Here is a 22,021-nt window from a genome sequence, read left to right as displayed (position 1 = left end):
GGTTCTGTAGTAGATTGCTTCACATGACAATTTCTCAGAAAGATCAAACATGCCAGATGTTAAGCAAATACCCATTGAACTATTTTCCTTTTGAGAACACTTAAAAGATTAGACTGCAGAAATGTTTTACATTTCCTGTAATATCATTTGCAATGTATAAAGTAATGCTAGAAACTCAATCTGAGATGAACACCCAGAAGCAAAACTTTATTGCAGTGTGTTTTCAGGTCAATGAAGGATGAAAGGATAAGGAAGACATGCTGCTAGAAATACTGTTCAATACGGGGCAGGTCCCATCTTGTAGCCTGCTTCCCTCAACCTGACTTGGAAGCAGTTAAGGCAAGTGGAATAACAGAAGATTGCTTGTGTTTGTTTCTTGAAGTTATTGCTGTGTGATGTGCTACTCTGAGACAAAGACATACTGTCCTTAGTGACCTTTTCCTTTCTGTAGAACACATACATTTTGTGGAGGGAAGGGCTCTCTGCCATGAACTTTGAGCTGTGAAAAATACATAGCAACACAACATACGACCTGTTAATTTTGAAAATGACTGTCTATGATAAGTAAATAGAATTTCCTGCTCTAAATGCATTTTCTTGCTGTGTATTCATGATAGTTAACAGCCACTGCAGGTGCAGTGATGCTCTCTAATTACTGATGCCTAACTATGTGGATTTTGCCAGGTGTGTATTTCCCTGCACTCTGGCACCATGTGCCTCATTTGGAGGCTGACTGTATGGTTACTTGAACTACCATTCAAAGCCATAGGCAAAGAAACACACACTTAGCTGGTCAGAATGCAAGGAATTTCTTCATTTTGACATGGTTATTTTAGAAAAATTGTAGCATGAATTGTAACACTTATTTCCCATTTGTTTCTGGCTCTGATTCACTTGTGTGCTCAGAATGATTAAAATACTTGCTCTGGGAAGATGCTAACATGCCCTCCTCCTCCCAAACCCCCCAAATCCAAAATATACATAAATAACCTGAAAAAATGCTTCAAAGCCACAGAAAAGGTAATTTCAGGCTGCTGAAAATTGAATAGTTTAAAAATATTACCAAAAAAATCCACAGTGTTTCAAAATACTTAGGAAATATTTGGTCATGAGAATGCAGAGGGTGTCTTTTATTCCTCATGTCCCCTCTTACTTGAGCACAGACAAGGTGGAGAAGGAAGATACAAGTTTTAAAAGCAGAAGAGAGTTACCCTGGGAAAGGGATAAATAAAGGAGCTTAAGAGACACATTGCAAGCAAAGGCTGGTGATGTTTTAGCAGGATAGTGATGACTGGGTACCAGCTGGCCAAAAGGTCTGGACCTATGAATTGTTGAATGAAACATAGGAGTGGACTGACGTGGCTCCTGGAACCTTGAATTGACTGGGCAAGGCACTGGGTTAAGGCAGACAAAGAGGACAAAACAAATGAAGAACTGAGTTACAGGGGAAGAAATACCATCGATGAAATAGACAAGCCAGGCATATATTGGTTATAAGTCTCCATTTTTAAATCTAATGGTAGGCTGTTCTTCTCTCCTGAGAAATTAGTATATGTTTGAATCATCCTATGCTGAGAAAAGCCTAAAAAATGCATGGAATTTAGGGGAATATCCTAATCATATTATTATTTCAGAGACCAGGAGCACTACCACTACCCTGAAGAAGTGGTGTCTGTGCAGAGCGGGACAAGTTAAGCAGTGGAATAGAGTTCTGGGCTTTGAATCCCCTTCTCAGTGAGTTGTCTCATCCAGAAAGGAAAGACAGACCCTCTCTCCAGTTTTTTCTAACAAATTATTTCCATTCTGCATGCTTGGTGGTGTGACATCTGCTCCTAGCTGCCTTAGGACCCCTACTGTACAGGGAATGGAGGGAAAATGTGGACCTAGGATAGATATTCTCTCTTAAAACTGTGTGCCTAGCTTATAGGCATTTCAGTGTCAGAAGCAGTATCTGCATCTCACCTGAGCGTTGGTGCTTGGATATAAGCATTGCCTGGCAATCCTATGACAGAGGTAGTGATAGAATCCAGATCTCCTGGGGAATGTGTAACTCTCTTAGTCATCATAGTCATCAAAGTGTTTTTTGCTACCCTCAACACTTCTGGCTCTACCCCTGTGCATCTTCTTACTTGTTAAAAAATGTCCCATAGGGCTTTTCATATGAGACACCTTTGCCTGTGACACTTTGAATCCCTTCCCGCCATGAAAAGGAAACAGGACTGTTCTACAGCTAAAAGATGTGGGTGAAAAAATGGTGTAATCTTGGAAGTAAAATCTTAATGCATGGGACCAGATTAAAATTGAACTGGCAGATTTTTCACTTTTTACTATTTTGTTTGGTTGTTTGTTTTAGAATTTCATAGTATAGATTATGTAATTTTAGCCTATTTTACATGTCTTACATATAAACCTCGTTAATACTTACATTGATTTTACACTGGACTAACCTGCTACCATCTCCTCCTCCCCATTCACTCGGAGAATCTATGGCAAACAAGTACAAAGTGCTCTGGGGAAATTTCTTCCAAAATAAATTCCATTTGGATATAAGTAATTATATAATAAAAAGACCAGACAAAATTAACTCACGCAGACCATAGCCCTGATATTTTTTCTCAGGTCTTCAAAAAGCCATCAGTGTAGCATCTTCATTTTATTAATTCATTTGAAAAGAGGTGACGATGCCACAAAAGACAGGATGCGATGGGATTTTTAGGCATATTTTTCCTGATATTACATGTAAATTTTAATGTCGGTGAGATTTTAGCAGAAGCAGTTAAAAAGTAACTCTAGCTTGGCCAGACTGCTTGTATCACAATTTTATGATGGCATCTTGTGTTTCACCTGCACAGAAGTGGATAATTGACCTTGCTAACCATATATCTAAAAAAAATATATATACCTAAAACAAAGACCTCCTTGCTTGTACTGACAGAGTGATATCTGTACTTGTGTACTTTTAAAGAGACATTTATTCTGTCGAGAAACATACACACTAAAGAGGAATAACCCAGCCAGCAGCTGTCAGATTCACATACCATTTGCAACCTTTTCTAAATCATACTCTTCCTAGGGAGCCCACCACACTTGCCACAGTTTCCTTGGAATGAGACCATGTGTGCTTTAAATTGATATGAGCTTATTTGAGAAAGTCAGTCATAGCTGTCACCAGGGAACCCAAAATAGTTTCTTCAGACAGAAAGCCTGTTCCTTTCAAGAGTTTTTGCTAAGCAGATGTGGCGCCAACCACAGTCTGAATTTACGTCTCACCTTCAAAGGTCAGGAATATTTCAAAACAGTTTTGCCGTAGACTCTTCTCTAGTTATATCTCATGGTACCATTCAAAAGAATATCAATCTCTGTTGGTATTTTAATGGTATTCATCAGAGGAAAGAGGGACCTTAGGAGCCCCTGTGATAACGGTGGAAGAGCTTATTTCTAATACTGGTATTTGTTATTATACGTATGATGGGCTATTGGCTTTTATTCCTACGTGTGGGAGCAAAATGTGTAGGAAGAAAAAAAGCTGTGTGTTCTTAAACAAAGAGTGTCAGCTGTTGTGACGGAGGTCTTTGGGGTATCATACTTTCTTATTGTAACACAACCATGCATAAAACAATATGATTTTGCATTTTTGGTGTCCTTACATGGATGGTTATGATGATCACTTTCTATTTCATAGGTCAGTCTTGTGTAAGAGCTATAGGAGAAGCATTCTCTCTAGATGCAATTTTCTTTGTCAAGGAAGATTATGGGCAAGAGGCAATAGAAAGCACTAGTTGGTTGGTTGGTTTTCTTCTTCTTAGATTGTGTTCTATGCACTTGTGTTGGGCAAAAAGGCTGCAATTTGGAGAGAAGCTGTGAGAGGCTGACACAAACCTTACTATAGAGTTCATGGTGGATCTAAAACTGGTTATGTCCATTGACAAATAAAATTGTGCCTGTTGCTAGAATGAACACAAGAAATGTCAGAAATAACCTTGATTATATAAAAATTGTCGGTCACATGAATTTCCTTCAGCACTTTGCTGTAAACTACCATAACCCTAATTCAAAAAAGCAATCCTCCTCCAGTAAATCTTGTCTGGTGTTAATCATGAAAAATAGCAAAATGCAAAGTACAAAAAGATATTGATTGTAGTTACTAATGCATTGTTCAGATCTATATGCAAACAAGTAGATGCTCACAGAAAATTGGCTCATGGTGAACATTGCAGTTTTAATTTTTTCATCTTTGTTTTTTGATGGCATCCTTTAATGTTATTTTTATTCTTGTGAAAAATATTTTTATTACTTACTCAAAATTGCTTTCACTACAATATATTTTTTCCATTTAAAAATGCTAGAGCATACATTCTGCTCATGATGTAGTTTGTAGTGCAGCTTGGAAAATAGAGGAAGGATATTGAACTGTTCTCACACATTTCCCTTTCCCATTTTCCTACAACATACTGGAAACCTGTGTCACAATCCATCCCTTTAGCTGACATTCAGGGAAATCTTCATCAAAATGTTCTGGTAAGGAAAGCTGAAATATGTCAGTGAAATAAATGAAGCAGAAGTAAGGCAAAAACCTGATACCTAGAGAGAAAAGAAGTGAAAGTAAGAGACTTGTTCTTTTTGAGACCACAAGACCTCTTGATGCTAGAATTATACCTATAGTAGAGATTTGTAAATATTCTGATTGCTTTCATTATTCGAGTTTAAGTACACTACATACCAGACAGTGAGCACCTGTGTTTCATGGTGCAGACTCTATGAACATCTCAAATGCATCTTCTGTTTAGAAGGGTTCTGAATGTACGTTGTATTCTTAAGAGTTCAATCAAAGATCTTGCCTGTAAATCAAGAACAAAACCAACAAAGAAAACATAACTCATCTTCAGCAGATGTATGATATTGCCACAATAAATGTGGAAAAAGCCATTGAAATGGTTATGGAGTCGAATAAAGGCTCAGGATTAATGGACTTTGCACTGGCTGTACATACAGTTTCAGCTACATCGACACCTACATCAAATGTGGTAATTGGGCTTCAAAGTGTATTTGATTACAAAATATGTGAAAAACCTGTAAATGTCTATGTACTTCTACCAGTCTTTTAGTGTGCATTTTCAACTTTTTTGCTTGGAAGGGTGAAGTTTGTGCTTATTCTGACTGAAATATGGATGAATTATCTTAATTCTTAAAGTCAGGTTTCAATTCAATTCTGAATCCACAATTACACATCTAGAGGTTACATATATATATTTGGAAACACTTGTTCAAATAGACTTCTCTTTTTTTTTTTTTTCTCTCTCTCCCTCTACCCCCCCGCTCCCCCCGCCCCCCAAATACTTATAACATTGTGCAAAATGATCAGGGTCAGGATGTGCACAAAAATGGCACAGTCTGGAATTACTGATGAATATTCATACAGTGTTGTTCTAGTGTGACCCATTTTACAATCCTGGTGATACACCAGAGACAGGAAACATCTGATGTGAAGATTGTGCCTTAATTTTCTTGAAGAAACATACAGTCAACAGAAGGGCAGCTGATTACAGCCACAAAACCTCAGACCTCTCTTGCAACAACTTGCTTGTCCATGGAGAAGTGAGTATTCCACTGCTTGCCCACAGATATCACATCCTAGCCACTACTCACACTCCTACTGGAGCACTGAACTTTAGTTACCAGCCTTCATCACATCTTTTTTTTTTGTATTCATTACTGTGCAGGACTTTTAATTCTCATGGGTCATTGGGATATTTCCTGCTGCATTTCACTCCCAAATTAAAGTTATTTTATTTAATTGTGGATAAGGGCAGAAAATGTGATACAAGGAAACAAGGCAATATAAGAGGAACACAGTTGCCTAAATGAAAGTGTACAGTGTCATTTAGGATGCCTTCCACAGTCCAACAGAACTGTACAGGTCTGGTAGGGCTGACATAGGACTTAGAGAGACTCTGGTACCCACCCGGAACAGCAGTGGAAAGTGCACAGTGTTTGAAGTGGCACTGCTCAGGTAACCAAGCCTCACACTCTCAGTCCTATCGATGTGCACTCCTTCATTCTGGAACCTTAAAACTTGACAAGTTTTAATAGGTTTCTCACTGAGAAGAACTGAGGAATTTGGAGGACAGCAGAAACACGGCATTGCAGGTCAGAACAGGACAATCTTCAAAGCAAAATGGAAGAAAAAAACATCCCACAACCTGTTCAAGATGGAATAAAATCACCTCTTAACAACAGCACAGTTAAGTGCAGTTGTCTTGGCTGGCTAGAAGTAACCCTATGAATTAGATAAGGGGACATTTACACTGTAAAAGCCTCTATTCAGTGCAAAAGAATGCAATAGTGAGTTTCTGTCTGAGGCCAAAAAGCTAATGTGTAAAGCTTTTTGAATACGAAGAGTCCTGTGTTACAAATGTGATCTGCAAAATGCAGCTTACAAGTGTCTTAAATTCTTGAGGTATCCAAAAGATCATTCTACACAGCAGCAGTGCTACAGCATCAATAAGAGCCTGTCCTGAACTGGAAAACCATCAGGATGACTCAGCACTCATGTCATTGTATACTAGATGTGCTGTCTCCTGAAGAAGAGAAAACCTTTTCAGGTAAATCCACAGGGGCTTGTCTCAAATAACCTTTTTTTTTTTTTTTTTTTTTTTTTTTTTTCTTACCTCTCTGTTATATTTGTCAGAAACCTGACCTCGGTCTGTTACTGAAGAAACAAAAAGTCTTGCACAATTGAGCAGAAGCTTCACTTTAGGCATGGCTACCACATAAACCCCTGCTAAAGGTAGTCACATACCTGTAACAGTCCAAATAAATTGTTGCAAAATGAAAGGGCTGCAAGTATCTAGCAACGCCAATGCTTTGCCTCTACAGGAATTTGTCACTGAGTGGACCGTTTAGGGATTCGCTAAGCAATGGTTTGAAGTGTGCTGGGCATACTTCACTATCCTCTCATTCCTGGAAGGGAACGCTGCCACTCTGCCTATGCCTGCCCAGAGTCCTGGGCAGCATCTTTGGCTCAGTTTTCAGTCAAACAACCATTTCCAATCTGTGTCTAAATATTACAATTGTTTCCACACAGCATCTCTAAGGCTTTGACATTTTCAACATCTAAGTTCTCCTCATTTTATGTCTGGAGGACAAAAGGACCCTTTTCTTTGCCCTTTGTAAGCCATCTTTTTCTCATTAATCCTCTTCTGAATGCTGCTAAATAGAGAAATTCCGTAATCTTCTGTTGTGGCTGTATCATACTTCTTTTTGAATTTCACCAGCCATTAATTACCTTGCCCCTTTTACTGTCTCTTATTCTGTATTGAAAGCAAGGGGTCAGCTCCTTCCACCAGCCATCCCAGATGCTAGTTTGTACTGTCATCTATCATTTGAAACAAGCAAGCTTTGTATTTTCTTCCATTTTGCTTTGAAGATTGTCCTGTTCTGACCTGCAATGTTGAGGTGTTTTTACTGGATAGAGAACAATGAGAACAGAGAGAAAGTGCTAAGAGAAGAGTATTTCTGTAGGCTAGTGGTTGGGCCACTTTTTCTGAGAGAAAGCCCTGGGCTCTGGTTCCTGTTCACTGGCCTGCTGATGCAGATGGATATTGAATATCAGGTGCAGATGAAGTCTCGGGCACTGAGACTAGGACACTGAACTCCCATCCTAGTCAGTGGCTGAGTGGACTGTGAATTACTCATTCTTGGCTGCCTAGAAGCACAAGTTCATTAGTGTTTGAGGAAAATCCTCCCATTCCCCAGCCCAGCCTAAAGTCTGCTGACGAGTACACTACCTAGGCGGCGTAGGCTTGGATGCCCTTGGGCAAAGATTCCAGTGTTTGCAACCTGGGTTGCTGCAAGTCAGTGAATAGTATTTGGGACAAAGTGGAATCAGTGCAAAATATCTCTGACAAGAATGGTGCAGCAATCCACTGCTTTCTGACATCCCTATCTTCTCCTCTGCCCATGATTCCCTAGCTTTCCCCTTTTGCGGGTTGGAATCTTTCATGATAATCGTTGTGAGAGTATATTGCCTAAACCTCACCTTCAAAAAAGACACGGTGTTATGATTGGTCAGATTTCTAAGTATGCTGTACGTATGACGGTCAGTAGTGGGATAAGGACAGTGGATGTCTTGGGGTGAGGCGATCAGTGTGGCAGACCTCACAAATTCCTCATGAGCTGGGAGGAAAGGCAAGTGGGAGGCCAACACTGCAAGGAGCCCCAGAACTCTTCTAGGAGAGCAGTAAATCAGCACAGAGGCTCACTCGGGGACTTAAGAGGTGAGATGGCATGAATCTTTACTGAATACTGATGGGCCAGATCTAGGCATGGAAAACAACACATCTGGAGGGAAGCCAACAACATTCAGCTGAGTCAAATGTCCTTCATCCTTCCTCAAACATGGGGCTATTTTCTTCTTGGGGTGATGAATTTAATAGCATCCCTTCTACCTCACCTTTTTACAGCCAGAGTAGCTACACCCTGATAATTGCAACTTATATAGTTCAGTAGTTGCAGACCTTTTCCTGGGACTTGTAGAGATGGAAATACAGCACTCTTGGTTGAAACAATTTATCTCCAGAAAAGGGAGGAAATTCAGAATTTAGAGACATGCTAAAGTTGCTGTGGCATAAGAAGTTAGTGCATAAAAAAAATTGGGCCTATAGCTATTGGTATCTGTCTCTGCAAATGCTCACAGCCAATTCCTCACATCAGATCCTGCATAAGAAGCTTAAGATCTGACACATAATATTGCAGCCAAGGCTGGCTAAATTTCTATATGAGGATAATTGTTCTGCCTTACCTCACAGATGGCAACTTGATAATCTACAGTCTAGGCCCTGACCCAGGACCTCTTAAAGCACTCTGCAAAACCTACCTTTTTGATAAATCTCTAGGCTTTGAATGACTGTGTGTTCATAACAACTTGTGACCGGCTTGTCTCATAAGTTAAGGAGCATTTTTCTTCTGAACATAAACATGAATGTAAAGTAATTCAATGAACTTCATTGAAATCCTTCTGGATTTACTTTGGTATAGTTGACAGCAGAATTTGGCTCTATATGTGTTGGCATGTGCTCTATGGGACATTGTGAGAAAAAACAACAAAGTTATCCTTCTTAGACCATGTTTCAGCTTGCCGGCGGATCTGAGCTTTAAACAGTACACTCTAGCCTAATGCCAGCAATTTAACTTACCTTCAGATCTCACCATTGTAAACTGCCAAAGCTTGAAGACTGTAGGTGTAAAATACAGTTAAGGAGTTTTACACTCTGAGACTTGCCAAACAAAGTAAGGTCCATGTCTATCCTGTATTAATGACTTACATTGTAGCATGTCTGGAAAACTAAGGCTTTAATTAACAGAAAATTGAAAATGCTGTGTAGCATAGCTGATTTTGGTACATTAGTGCTACTTTCTAAAATGTAAGTTTTGAAAATGTTTTCATTTACTCTTACTAAAAAAACTGAATGTGTGTTGTAAAGGAAGTTTTGATGCCTTTTGGTTATCCAGAGAACAGGTATATGCACAAACAAGATTTTACATGATGTAACTGTTCATTTAGACAACTTAAACCTAGCCTTCATGAGTAAGAGGTTTGTACTGCTTGTCATCTGAAGGCTAACCACATAATGGGCTGTATCAATAGGAGCATAGTCAAAGCAATCGATTGTACTACTTTAGTCAACACTCATTAGATCATATCGGGAAAAGGTTGTCCAGTTATGGGCCTCCAAAAAAGAAAAACACAGATAACCTGCAGTGAGTTCAGCAGAGAGACACAAAGATAATTCAGGTCTGGAGCATTTGCCCTGTGTGGAGAGGCTGAGGGAGGGAACTGGGTTGGTTCAGTCTGGAAAAGAGACAGCTTTTAATAGCAGCTTTTCAATACCTTCAAGGAGGTTACTGTGAAGACAGAGCAAGGCTGAGAATAAGGAACAATGATAATAAATTGAAACGGGAGATTTCAAATAGATATTAGGAAAACTTGTCTCTGTAGGGATAGTTCATCATTAGAACTGGCAAACTAGAGAGGTTTTGGAATGGAGCAACCTGGTTCAAATTCAGTGTTGACCTTGCTTTGAGCAGAGGTCTCTCCGAGCCTGAATGATTCTTTGATTTTGTGACCTTACCAAGCTATTTGCATATGTGAAAGTGAATATAGCAAGCTACCAAAACAAACTAGTAGTTTATTTTGCCTGGATGTTAATACTAATACATCAAGCAATTTAAAGCAATAACAAATGACTGGGCATCATCTTGAATTAGGTGCTCTGCTCTGTAGCTATTGAGTTTTCCATGAAGTCACTAATGTCATGCCAAATTAAATGAGAGTAGAGTTAGGCTATTAAGTTGCTTGTGATATATTAAGAAAAGTAAAAAGATGTATGAACTTAAATTTATCCTGTCAACTGAAGCAAAAGCACTTAAAAGCAAACAAACAAAAACGAAATAAACAAATGCACGAGAAGGAGGACAACAACAACAAAAAACAACATGAAAAGTGAAGGGTCATATTGTCCTTATTTTCCTTGATGTTTCAATATATTTGGGACATGTTAAATTAGTGTTTTCCTCCTATATCCCGTGGGTCACATTCTGACTTCACGAGTTGTGTCTACTCCGGAGCTGCAATATGAATTTCAGGGTGCTTGGTGACTCTGAGTCTTCTGGGACAACTGTATGCATTTCACCTCAGCTAAAATTTAGGTAATGCCTGAGTCTAGAACAGACTCCAAGTGTTCTGCAAGGCAAAACCATACTTTGGTTTTCTTCTTAAGGTTATTGTTACAAAGGCTGATGGGATACCTGAAAGTTTTGAGGTTGGCAGGGTTGCAATTTAGTGTGTTTTTGAGGGTTTTCCTCTATTCTCTCTGGAGCGTAAGCACGGACTACCTTGAGCAAGGTAAGCATCACACACAGGCATTGATTTTGGTCTTTTACAAAATAATGTAGGTGCAGCAGTTTAAACAGCAGTCTATATTCAGTATTCTTGCGACAAAGTCTTCCATCTTGTAGTATTAATATGTGATGGGCTGGTTGTATATGCACATTGGATTCACAGTTGTGTTCACATTTAATTGCCTCTCACAGTCTGATATGCTTTTGAAGTTGGAGTTGGCTTATTACAAATCCAACTGCCATTATTCATATTGGCCTGACTATAGAGCAGCACAGAGCAATCAGATCAAGAATTAAAACTTGATCGTGATTTCTCTGGTTGTGAACAAGATTTGTACATGGATACCACTACTAACTGTGAGGGGAAAAATAGCTGTAGTTCACTGCTGATCTTAAGAACAGCAGTGGATAAAAAGATGTAATATAAGTTAACATAAATTTCTAAGAGGGATCCTTCATTTTATTTGGTTTCTGCTGCAGTTATTTTAAAACTGGTGAGATAAAAAGACCCGTTAATCTACTTTCTTTCATTGTTTTCAAACATACTGCAACATAAAATCCCTGGTGAAATTATTAAGATTATTTATTTTGCAGTCTCAGTGCTTTTATGTCTGAATGGCACACAGCCAGCAGTCTACTCAGAGCAGCATTTAGTGCACACAAGCAAGAAAAATTAGTTAGCAAAGTTATTTTTAAAGTAACTTGCTAGAGTACTTTGCTTTGTTTGTTAAGCATTCTTAGCACAGGTAAAATCTCTCATGAGTAGAAGCGGCAAATACTTAAAAAAATAAATAAATCTGTTTTATGTTTGGTTATGTAAATTCTTGATAGGAAGTGTTTTTCATGAGGTACTCCCCACTGTCATCTTGTAATCTAAAGATGCAGAAAAGAAGTGAGGGAAACTAATTTTAAAAAAGGCATTTTGGTGAAGTCCAGAATCAAAACACAAACAAACTGCTTCTGTTGCCCCAGATAAGATTGGCTATAGTCAACAGTTAGCTGACCTGCAGACTGTAAACGTGGTTAGCCAGGTTTTTACTTCTTTCACTTAGTAGGTCTTTAGGAGTCTTATTTTGCCACTGTTGCACAAACTGAACTGTAGCTTACTCCTCAAGGCATGCCTTTGATTCTAGTTGCTCTATCTAGACTCTACTCAGGATGACTAAAACATCCAGTCTGGTTTTATGTGTTGTATTTCATGTTTTAAGGATAACTGCAGACTTGATTATGGTTGCCAAGACTTTGTAGCAAGTAAATTCAGTAACCAAAAGACAGAAGATAAACCACAGATACAACCACAACAATTTCTTAATTAACAGCAACCAGCCTCAAGTTGTGTTTTTAAACTGAAAGGTGTCCTCTTTCCTCCCATTTTCACCATTGTGTCTGCTTTAATTCATGCTCTGGTTAAAATATGGTGTATGGACACAAACACACAGATCAGTCTCAGCATTAGTGCTTGTAATTTAATCACAGTGCAGTGTGATTCTACAGCCTTTGTGTTGTGAATCCATGTACCTGGGCTGTAAGATTGACTTTATTACTTTGGCTTCATCTATCAGGGGTTATGGGATGTACTGTATTGTTTCTCAGAGATTTCCAGTATTATAAAACTTCGAGGGCTGATTCTAAAGAAGTCTAATGTTATAAAACTCAGAGGTCTACTTGCTGTGTAATAGCTATATCACCTCCTCTAAATAGGAGTCACAATAGCCAGCAACTTAAGTGGGAACAGGTTATTCTAGTCAATTGGAGATATATAAGAAAAGAATAGATCTTCACTCATTTGAATCATTCATTACATTGAAATTTCCGTCTGAAGGTCAATTATCCCAATCTGCTTCCCAAAGCAGGATAACTTGTTATAGCAGATTGTCCAGAGCCATATACAGTTGAACTTTGAAAGTGCCCAAGAATGGAGATTTCACAACCTCTCTGAACAACCTGTTTCAGTGGTTTATTGCCTTGACTATGAAGACATTTTTCCTTGTATCTATACAACGTTTCCCATGATGCAACTTGTGTTCATTGCATCTCATTTTTTTCCACTGTATACATCTCTGAGAAAAGTTTGGCTCCATCTTCTTTATAACACCCCCTCCCCTGCAAGTTGAAGATAACTCAGATTTACCTTAGTCTCCCCTTCTTCAGGCTGAATAAAAGTTCTCTCTACTTCTCTTTGTATTTCCCAGACCCCCTTATAATCTTGGTGACCTTCTGCTGGACTTACTTTAGTAAATATAACAGAGATAAAAACTGGACATAGTACTCCAAATACAATTTCACAAGTGCCACATATACCACGTCCCCCAAATGTTACACACTTTTTCTACTATAGTCCAGAATACTGTTGGTCTACTGGGAACACCTCTGATTCCTGTACCGCATGCTATCCATGATGTCTTGTGGTTTGGCCAGGTTTCCGTCAACTTTGTCTACTCATTCAGTCTATATCTCTACAAATTGTCTTCAGGGGAAATACAGAAGACTGACTGTCTATAAAGCCTTGCTAAAATTGTCCACCTTACATATATAGAAAGCAGAGCTCAGTCAGGGGTTCCCCATTCAGCTGAGTATTTGCTCCCTCTTGCCATGCCTTCCTGTTTTCTTGCAAAATGACATGAACTACTCCTGTGTTTTCAGGAGGTTGTTCTTGAAAGCCAGCCAGCTTTTTTAGGCCCCTTGCTCTTCAGGACAGCTTTACCTTTCCTGAAGTTAAAATCAGTTCTCATGGAGTCTAGGGTCATTATTCTGCTACTTCTCTCCTCATTTTCATCAGCTAATGCAACCATAGACCTTCACATCAATTCTTCCTTTTTTTTTTCTTTTTTTTTTTCTTTTTTTTTTTTTTTTCTCTGAGAAATGGGTCCCCCTAGCTGTTTAGTCCAACGTCAACACCATAAAATTTTCCTTGACACTGCAAATATCTCTTAGATTGCTTGTGCCTCAATTATCATGGTGGATATATCTCCCTGTGGAAACCAGGACCTGCCATCATGAGGCTTCTTCCCATTTTCTATAGAAGCCTTTATAGAATTCCTTTCATGCACTGGTAGATCTGTAGCAGGCATCAACCACAGTGACCTATTTGTTGGGCTTCCTCCTTTTAATGGTATGTAAGTGACTAAACATCAGGGAAATGTTCATGTTGGATTGGTACTCATAGCCTGAAATAGTATCCTAGATTAAGATGCTTGCAGGCGTGTCTCCAAACAGTGCTAACCTATCTTAGTGGGTTTACACCTGGAACTGATTCATTGCACATGACATGTAGATGTTCACATCCCTGCATATAGATATGCCCTTGGTCATATGCCCTTGAGTTACAGCAGTCTCTAAAGGTCTATGCAGAAACAAGTTCAGCTTTTTTTGCTCCCCACAAACACTTCATCAGCTATGGTGTTTTAAAAATCACAGGTTCCTGTATTTGCAGGCAGTATTAGTGTAGCTATATAGTCCAAGAATTTAAGCAAGGCAATATTAGTAGGTAAGGATAATATCTCTTAGATAAACTGATATAGCTAGAAAGATTAGGCACACAAATCACTCTTCTGATGTAAACAGAAGCAGCAGACTTCAAAGCTAAATATGAGTTAAGCAGAGGATTTAACTAAATACGTATCAGTGACACAATCTATTGAGAGACAGGTAGTGCTAAAAAGTAACTGCCTACCTCTTTTTTTCCTCTTCTCCACATAACAATCCACTTATCTTCCAAAATAAGATTCTGGGGAAAGTAAAATACACAGTTTTCTTATTAAAATTTGATGAACTTTAATTGTCTAATTGTTTCATATTACAGATCTGAGGAGGAGGAGGAGAAAACCATATAATGAACACAGTAGATAATAGTGCAAGTCAAAGATATTCCAGAAATAGTACAGAAATCAGAAATTCTCTTTCAAAGCCCAGAAATATAAAACAGAGCACAGCATTCTATGACTGTCTTGGTAAACTAAACACACCTAGAGAACAGACTACAAAACACTACTGACTTCCCCATTGTTTATAGCAACTCTGGGATCAGTTGTGCAGGGCTTTTTTTAACTAGAAATGAAACTGTGTGAGGTAACCTTTTTACAATGGATGCCATATCTATTCTATTAGATGGTTAAAATTGTCTTCTGTTGAATGGGAGCATTTTGAGGAAAACTCTAAACAGCTTAGTAACTTTACTGTTCTGCTTAACTAAAGAGAAAAGTTAAGACATGCAGACTGTTGATGAAGAAATCAGCATCTCTGCCATTACCTAATGACAACCATTTGGCAGTCTTTTGAAAGAGAAAAACAGGTAAAGAGATGGTGAATAGTACACTTGTCATTAATTTGTCAAGTCAACATATTAATGTGATTTGGGTCAAGCTAGTGGTTGTGCAGCCAAGCATTCATGGCTTCACTAAACACTGAGAGTTGTACAAGAAGTTGGGGAAGCCTGTAAGAAAGTTTAGTTTGGCAAGGAAATGAAGAACCAAATAAAGGAGAACTCCAGGGGGAGACCTTCTCCATCAGCTTATATGACAGCAAGAGTGAGCAGGGGAATTAGGCTATGGCAAGTCAGGCAATAGTTAGCCCCAGTAGGAGAGCTTTGAGGCAGGAAACAGGAAAGACTGGGAGTCTGTTGACCTGTTTTCAGAGTTCTTCATTTATGAGCTCATAGGCCAATATCCTCATAGGTCTGCTAGCAGCAAAAGACAGAAGTGTTTGTTTCTCAGGTCAGGGGCTCTAGTTTCTTTCATGTTTGGTTCAACATTTTTTATCGGCCTTAATAAAAGTTTCGTTCATATGAGATGAAGAGAGCTAGCTCTCTCTGAGTTTCCCATGTAATCAGAAAGATATAACTCTATGTTTGTATTAAGGACAGAGAGGCACAGCGCTACATGCCATGTCTAACTGGCTGCTCAGTCCATTACTTTTCCAGTAAAATTGACAGGATTAAACCTAAACAAGAAAAGGAATGACAACCAAAGACGGTGGGTGTTCTGCAGCACTGGCATCAGTGAATTCGGTAATGACCATCAGAGTTCTTCTCTACAGGCATTTCACAGGTACAATGTGTAAAATTTCTTCTCTTCATGATTAAATAATAGGGATTAGCTGGTGATGGAATAGAGTTGTGTTCCACTGGCTTGCCCCTGAGAGTTTCTATCAATCCTATTCATTTAAGTTATCAGAAATATTGTACTAGGCACTGAGATCTCACATCCCACCCTCAAACTTGTCCCCTGCCATAACAGTGAAAAAACAAGTCTTTTGCTTGCTGAAAACAGAATCCTGGTACTATATACTGACAAGTGTCATGATTTTAATATTGTTACCATTGTTTGAGTCATTTACTCTGAACAGGGTTACGTACTGTACTTCCTCTTTCCTGCTAGCCATCAGGTACACTAAGGTCATTAAAGAGCTAATTTATGTAGAAGGTTCCTAAATCGTGATCTGCTTGCATAGACACAACTGAATGCAGTAATATATATTGCAAGTGGACTCTACAACACTCCGTTTAATGCTGTGTGAAATACATATGAAGTAAACATCTACTCCTACATCTTTTCGACTATGGCAAAACTACAAACAAGAAATGTGTGTCTGAGAAAGTGTGTCTGAAAATGAACAATATGCCTGCAGAACTTGTGCTAATCACACTGAAGTAGAATGTTCCTATCACGGTTTCAACTCCAAACTGAAAAGATATTTTCCCCTTTTCTTTAAAAGGAACAGTCGAGATTTAGATAATGATGGTGCAGCAGACTTCATTAGTGGATAGTTTAGAATGCATTTCTGTTTGTCTGATGTAGAAAATACAGATCACAAGCATCTTTACTTCCCTTCACTAAAAAGTGCCTTTTTCTGTCATAGGTCCTCACCAACGTAAACTGTTAGAAGTGTCTTCCAAAGAGTAGAAAAACAGATGAAGTAATAGGTCTGTTGCTCTGGTGCAGCAGTAAGTATCTGTCATTTCGTTGTGGCTGAAAAGGCACATATATCTTGAAGCTGGGGGGTATCTTCATCATAAATATGCCTGTAGGCAATTAGTTGAGGGAAAATGCTGAACTTTTTTAGAACAGCAAAGAAACTAGCTTTAAAAGGCATGCCCAGGCATGTCCCTTTTAATTTGACCTTGTCTCTCAGGATTCCTACAAGACTGGAAATTTTTGCCTGTATCCTTAGTATTTGTGGAGCTGGCTGTAAACACAAGAGATAATGCCATATTCCTGGTGCTATTTCTTTTATCTGTTTTTATTGTAGCTGGTAAAAAAAAAAAAAAAAGTCATTATAAACTGTTTTTCCATAAGAGGCAAAATGTCAATCTATACAGAAGGTGTTTCATTAAGGTGAGGAACTGGAGATTACAACTTGTTTGGATGCTATGTTTGGATGTTCTGTGCCTACAAAAACAGCAAAATACCTTGTCAGCTGTACCAGTATGTTCTAGTCTTATTAAGCCAGCTGATGCACAAACAAAGAATAAAATCTAGTCCTTTTGTAGCTGATCCCACTTAATATTTCATGGAGAGTCTCAGACCTGTAAGAAACATTTGCATAAGAAGCAAGATTCCTATATTACTTTGACATCAATCTGAGCTGCAGTGAAAAATTATTTTAGCCTGAGCTAGAAGTGGTTTTATATTAGACATGATCAACATCCAACAGTCTGAGTCAGCAAGAAAACTGCTTCTGATCTGTGCAGCATACTAGAACAATGAATGAAGATTAGTCTCCAAAGAAATATAATAATAGAGCCATTCCTCTTATGAACCCTCATAACTTCTGGCAGAAATTCTGCTCCCACTGAAGTTTAGTATAATTGTCCCAGGATCTTCTGAGAAGCCAGTATTTTACTATTGATTCTCAGATATTCTGCCTGCCTTCTCTCTCCCTGGAGTGGAAGGAGAACACCTGTACAATTATTGCCTGTTAGAATAGAAGCATTTGAGAAAAAAAAAATCATATCCAAAATGCAAGAGCGTTTTGTTCTTTTCTAGTCAGAAATGGTGGTGACAGCATTTGTTGGTATTTTTTTAATGCTGGCTGTAGCAAAGTAGACATGCCTGTATGCTGGGTAATTTTTCAGTGACTTGATAATATAGCTGTTGTCTCGTACTCTTTTAAACTCTTTCTTATTCTGTTGCTGTTACAACTATCATATTAGAGAATCTAGGAGAAGAAAAATAAATGGATTCTGCTTATCAAGATACGGTACCTGGCTATACTGACTTCATTTCAGCTGAAACTGGATGCTCAATACTTGTCAAAATACCCTGTCAATAGTAGAAAGAATAGATCTGATAGTTGATCTGTTGCAGATGGCAGCTTTCCTTGGAGCCACTGGAAAAAAAAAAAAAAAAAAAAAAAAGAGTTTTCCTCAAAGTGTGAGAGAAGAATGAGAGAAATGAATGAGAGGAAGAGAGAGGGAGAGAGAGATGGGGAGAGAGCTAGATGACTCTCTTCCTACAGAAGGAAAATTCAACCATCTGTGCCACTTCAAAATCACCAGGTTAGTGTCAGAGTGAAGAGAGCTAAGCAACATTTTTACTATAAGCACGATTCCCACTCTCTGTAGTCAAAATCTGTGGATTCATTAATCCTTCCCCATTTTGTTTTAATAATAGCTTTATTGTATATGTCTTTCCATTGCTTAAAATTTTCAGTCAAGTCTACAGTACTAGTGATAGATGTTCTTCATGAAGCAGCAAAATGAGATTCAAGAAACAGCAAAGAAACCTCATCTCAGAAAGCTGAGCTTGCTGTTAAATGGAGCTGTGTATAAACACACACATGCACATGGACATACACACACACTCACTCACACAGAAGGCATAGATTGAGGCTAATTCTCCCCTGAGTCTGCTGAGGAATAGATATCCTACTGTGTTATTGTCATGCATGATCTCTGATTAATGCCAGTGCTGGTATTCCAGGCTTTAAAATCAGTACGAAAATAGTCCTTGAGGGAGGATGTCAGCTTCTTTTAATCTCCCTTTAATCTCCACTACTTCAAGAAGCTCTACATGTTCACATATTATTCTTCCGCTGTGGTCCCCTGCTTGCTTATTCCATACTGAATAACTTCAGCTCATAAAATGAGCTCTTTCTCTAGAAAAGTGTATCACAGACAATGTGAACACATTTTTACAAATGGGATCAGTACCAAGTGGTATAAAGTCACAATGTTGATAACTCTGATCTTCTGAAAATGTGACCCAATCCAAGGTAAATATTTCTGAAATTAATTCCCTCCTTAGTGTATAGAAAATTTATTATGACAACAACTGTGTTAAAAAATAAAAAGTTAGGCTAAGACTTACAATCATAACTTTATTTTTTTTTTGAAATCTCAAAAACCAAAACATATATCAGCTCATTATCTGAAAAGTTCTACTGATACAGAGCATTGTGTAATGTTTGGCCAAATCCTGAAGCTCTTCTCCTGTGTGATTCTTAGTGAATACAGCCCTCAGAAGCATCAAATGCTTTCACGTACCCTGGAAAAAGTGGTTCAATTTTGTCCAGGAATTATGTAGCTTGAGAAAGTATTGCATCACGCAAGTATCAGCAACTTGATGTTTATGAGAATTCCATTGTTCAGAAACAAAACCTGCGGATATGGATTTTTGGTGTTTTATTGTTAGAAGAATAAAGCAAAGGAGATAATCATGGCTAAAGATGTTGTGGCAGTTTACTGATCAGTAGGTAGACAGAGGAAGTGCAATTTCTGGGATACTGTCTCTACTGAGAGTTTGTGGTTTTATCCAGCTGAGTGTCTGGCCTAGACTTGGCTACATGTTTGAAAAAAAAAAAAAAGCAGATCTAATTTTTTGGCCTGGGGTACCTAAGAAAATGTTCAGCAAAAACATGAAAGTCTGCATGAACTGAACTGGAAAGCAAGAGGACATTGTGTAATAAATAGGAGTCGAGAAGGTGACTGGGGAATAGCATTTTCCATTACACTAATCCAAAGCAGAAAACTCAACCACGGGTTTCTTTTTCTTCACCGTGTATTCTCCTTCTCAGTTTCTCAGAAAGACACTCACTGTATTCAGATGTAGATTCATTTTTCATTTCTCATGCAAATATTAGTGAACTGAATCATGAGGCTAAGTTCATTGTGTGCAGGCCTTTCAAGAAAACATGCAAGTTTGTGGTGGTTCAGGGACTTTGCTTTTGCAGACTTCTGCAGAGATGATAAGTTAGCTCCAATACAAACAACTCTTTCATTAGCCTCTCACTGATTGTGACAATGAAATCAATTTTTCAGAAAGCGCACCATTAATGAGTAAACTATTCTTGTTCACAAGAGGGCTATGTTAAATAAGATGGATACTAATTTTAGATCCTTAAAAAGAGAAGTCATTGAGGAATAATCATTTTAGTTTAATCATTTTCAGTTTGCTTTCTTCTACTGGTGATTCAGAGGACATGTGCTGCATAGAAATCTGTTTCCAAAGAAGAGGAAGATCTCACATTGATCTTAGTCTTTGGAAACTGCCCCATTTTTCTATTTCTGTTTCTGTGCCCTCACAGTAATTACCTTAGCCATCCCCTGATATTTGGTGTATAGCCCTGGAAGTAGATTAGCTTTAGAGATCTATGTAGAAAAGAATATTATAACTAGCAACTCTCACAAGCCTCAGAAATGGACTTCTACCGTGGCTGAAAACTTCCAAAAAATGTTATACTCACAAAATAACTGGGCTTCCAGGTCACAGAGACAAATACTGCTGTTTTGGAAGTGCAGTTCTGCTTAGTCCAAGCCAAAACATACTCTTTTGATACAGCAGTATTCTCCTTGAATGGAGGAGCCTTTCTAATTCACTCATTTAACTCCTGCTTCCTAACTGGAATTTCTTTATGTTGCACTATCCTAATTGGTTTCTATAAATTCCAAAATACCTTGCTAGAATCACTTTTTTTTTTTTTTAGTGACTTCTGCAAATTCATCTATCATTGAATGAATAGCGAGAGAACAGTTTTGTGGTGTTTTTTGTTTGTTTGTTTGTTTTGTTTGTTTTTAAAAAAGCAATTTTACAAGAACACTGAAAAGCAAATTTCATCACAATACAATATACTACTACTATATTTGAGATTCCTTTCCCCAGGCAGAATAAGCTAGCCCAAGAATCAGAGCCTGTCTGACCACACAGCTGCTGTGCTTTGAGGACAGGTGCTGGCAGTACACTGTGCAGGGTGGTTGGAGATCGTCTGGATACCTCAAACACAACACTGCCTTATGTAATGCAGACATGCTCTATTCCCATTTTCAGTAATCTAGGTGCTTAGGTTCTTCACTGTTAAAGTTAATACAAGTGAAGCTTCTTTGGCAGTGAATCTTAGTCATTGATTCATCTACAGGATTACAAGACAGTGATTGTGAAGGTTCACCTTCTTGGAAGGAGCAGGAAATGTTTAGTCCTGTAATTATTTTGAGGGCCTGGTGTTGTCCCCTCTGCAGGAGTAAACCTGGTGATTTACAGAATGAAGCACATCGGGAACTTGACCCAGCTGTACCTGTCTCCCAAGCTGTTATTCTGTTCTTTCAGTACACACACTGCTGCTCTCTGCTGAAGGCTGTTCTGTGCATGTGTGATGCGAGAGACACCAGTACCTCTCAATCAACATGTTAACCGTTCACTCTTTCTCACATATTTCTACTATCAAAGGGGGTCTTATGAGTGGGAGACAATTAAGATCATGCATTGCTAATCCTTCATCGACATGAGCTTCTGGTCCTTTGTCTCAGTTTCTCATCTGCTGAAATAGTAGGTGGCATACAGGCAAGAAATAAAATGCTCCCCAGGTGATATTCATGAGATTACTCTTCCAATCATTCTATAATGTTTTCTTCCACAAACAAGTTAAACTTCAGAGCATACTGGTTTTGTTTGTTTGTTTGTTTATTTTTTTTAAATTTATTTTTTCTTCCTGACCTTCTTTGTCCTAGTATGGATACCCCTGCATTTTCTTTCAGCTTAAAAAGTTTAGGGCATATTGTTTCTGTGGAGTAAGTGACTAAACTCCTAACATTTTTAACAAACCTAAGCTGATTCCCAGTGGTGGTGCCAGGTCTCTGTCTTTTCTCTATGTGGTACAACATCAGCTCAAGTTTTGGCAGTGGCAATCTGGG

General features: G+C 38.5%; 1 long non-coding RNA gene across 29 annotated transcripts in view; it reads left to right on the top strand.

Annotated features, from left to right (window-relative positions):
• The window catches only part of LOC126913330 (uncharacterized), a 275,232-nt gene that overhangs the window by 120,500 nt on the left and 132,711 nt on the right, over positions 1-22,021 (top strand). For 2 of the 29 annotated variants that reach the window (XR_007708398.1, XR_007708396.1), the window contains exon 3: positions 16,756-16,840. The exons of the other annotated variants lie outside the window; for them this stretch is intronic. This is a non-coding gene — a long non-coding RNA (uncharacterized LOC126913330). The remainder of the gene's footprint in view (positions 1-16,755; positions 16,841-22,021) is intronic. 29 annotated transcript variants of the gene reach the window in all.

This window comes from Cygnus atratus, chromosome 5, assembly GCF_013377495.2.
Source record: "Cygnus atratus isolate AKBS03 ecotype Queensland, Australia chromosome 5, CAtr_DNAZoo_HiC_assembly, whole genome shotgun sequence".
Classification (NCBI taxonomy): domain Eukaryota; kingdom Metazoa; phylum Chordata; class Aves; order Anseriformes; family Anatidae; genus Cygnus; species Cygnus atratus.
The sequence above is the reverse complement of the archived record's forward strand: the minus strand, read 5'-3'. Positions and strand labels throughout refer to the sequence as shown.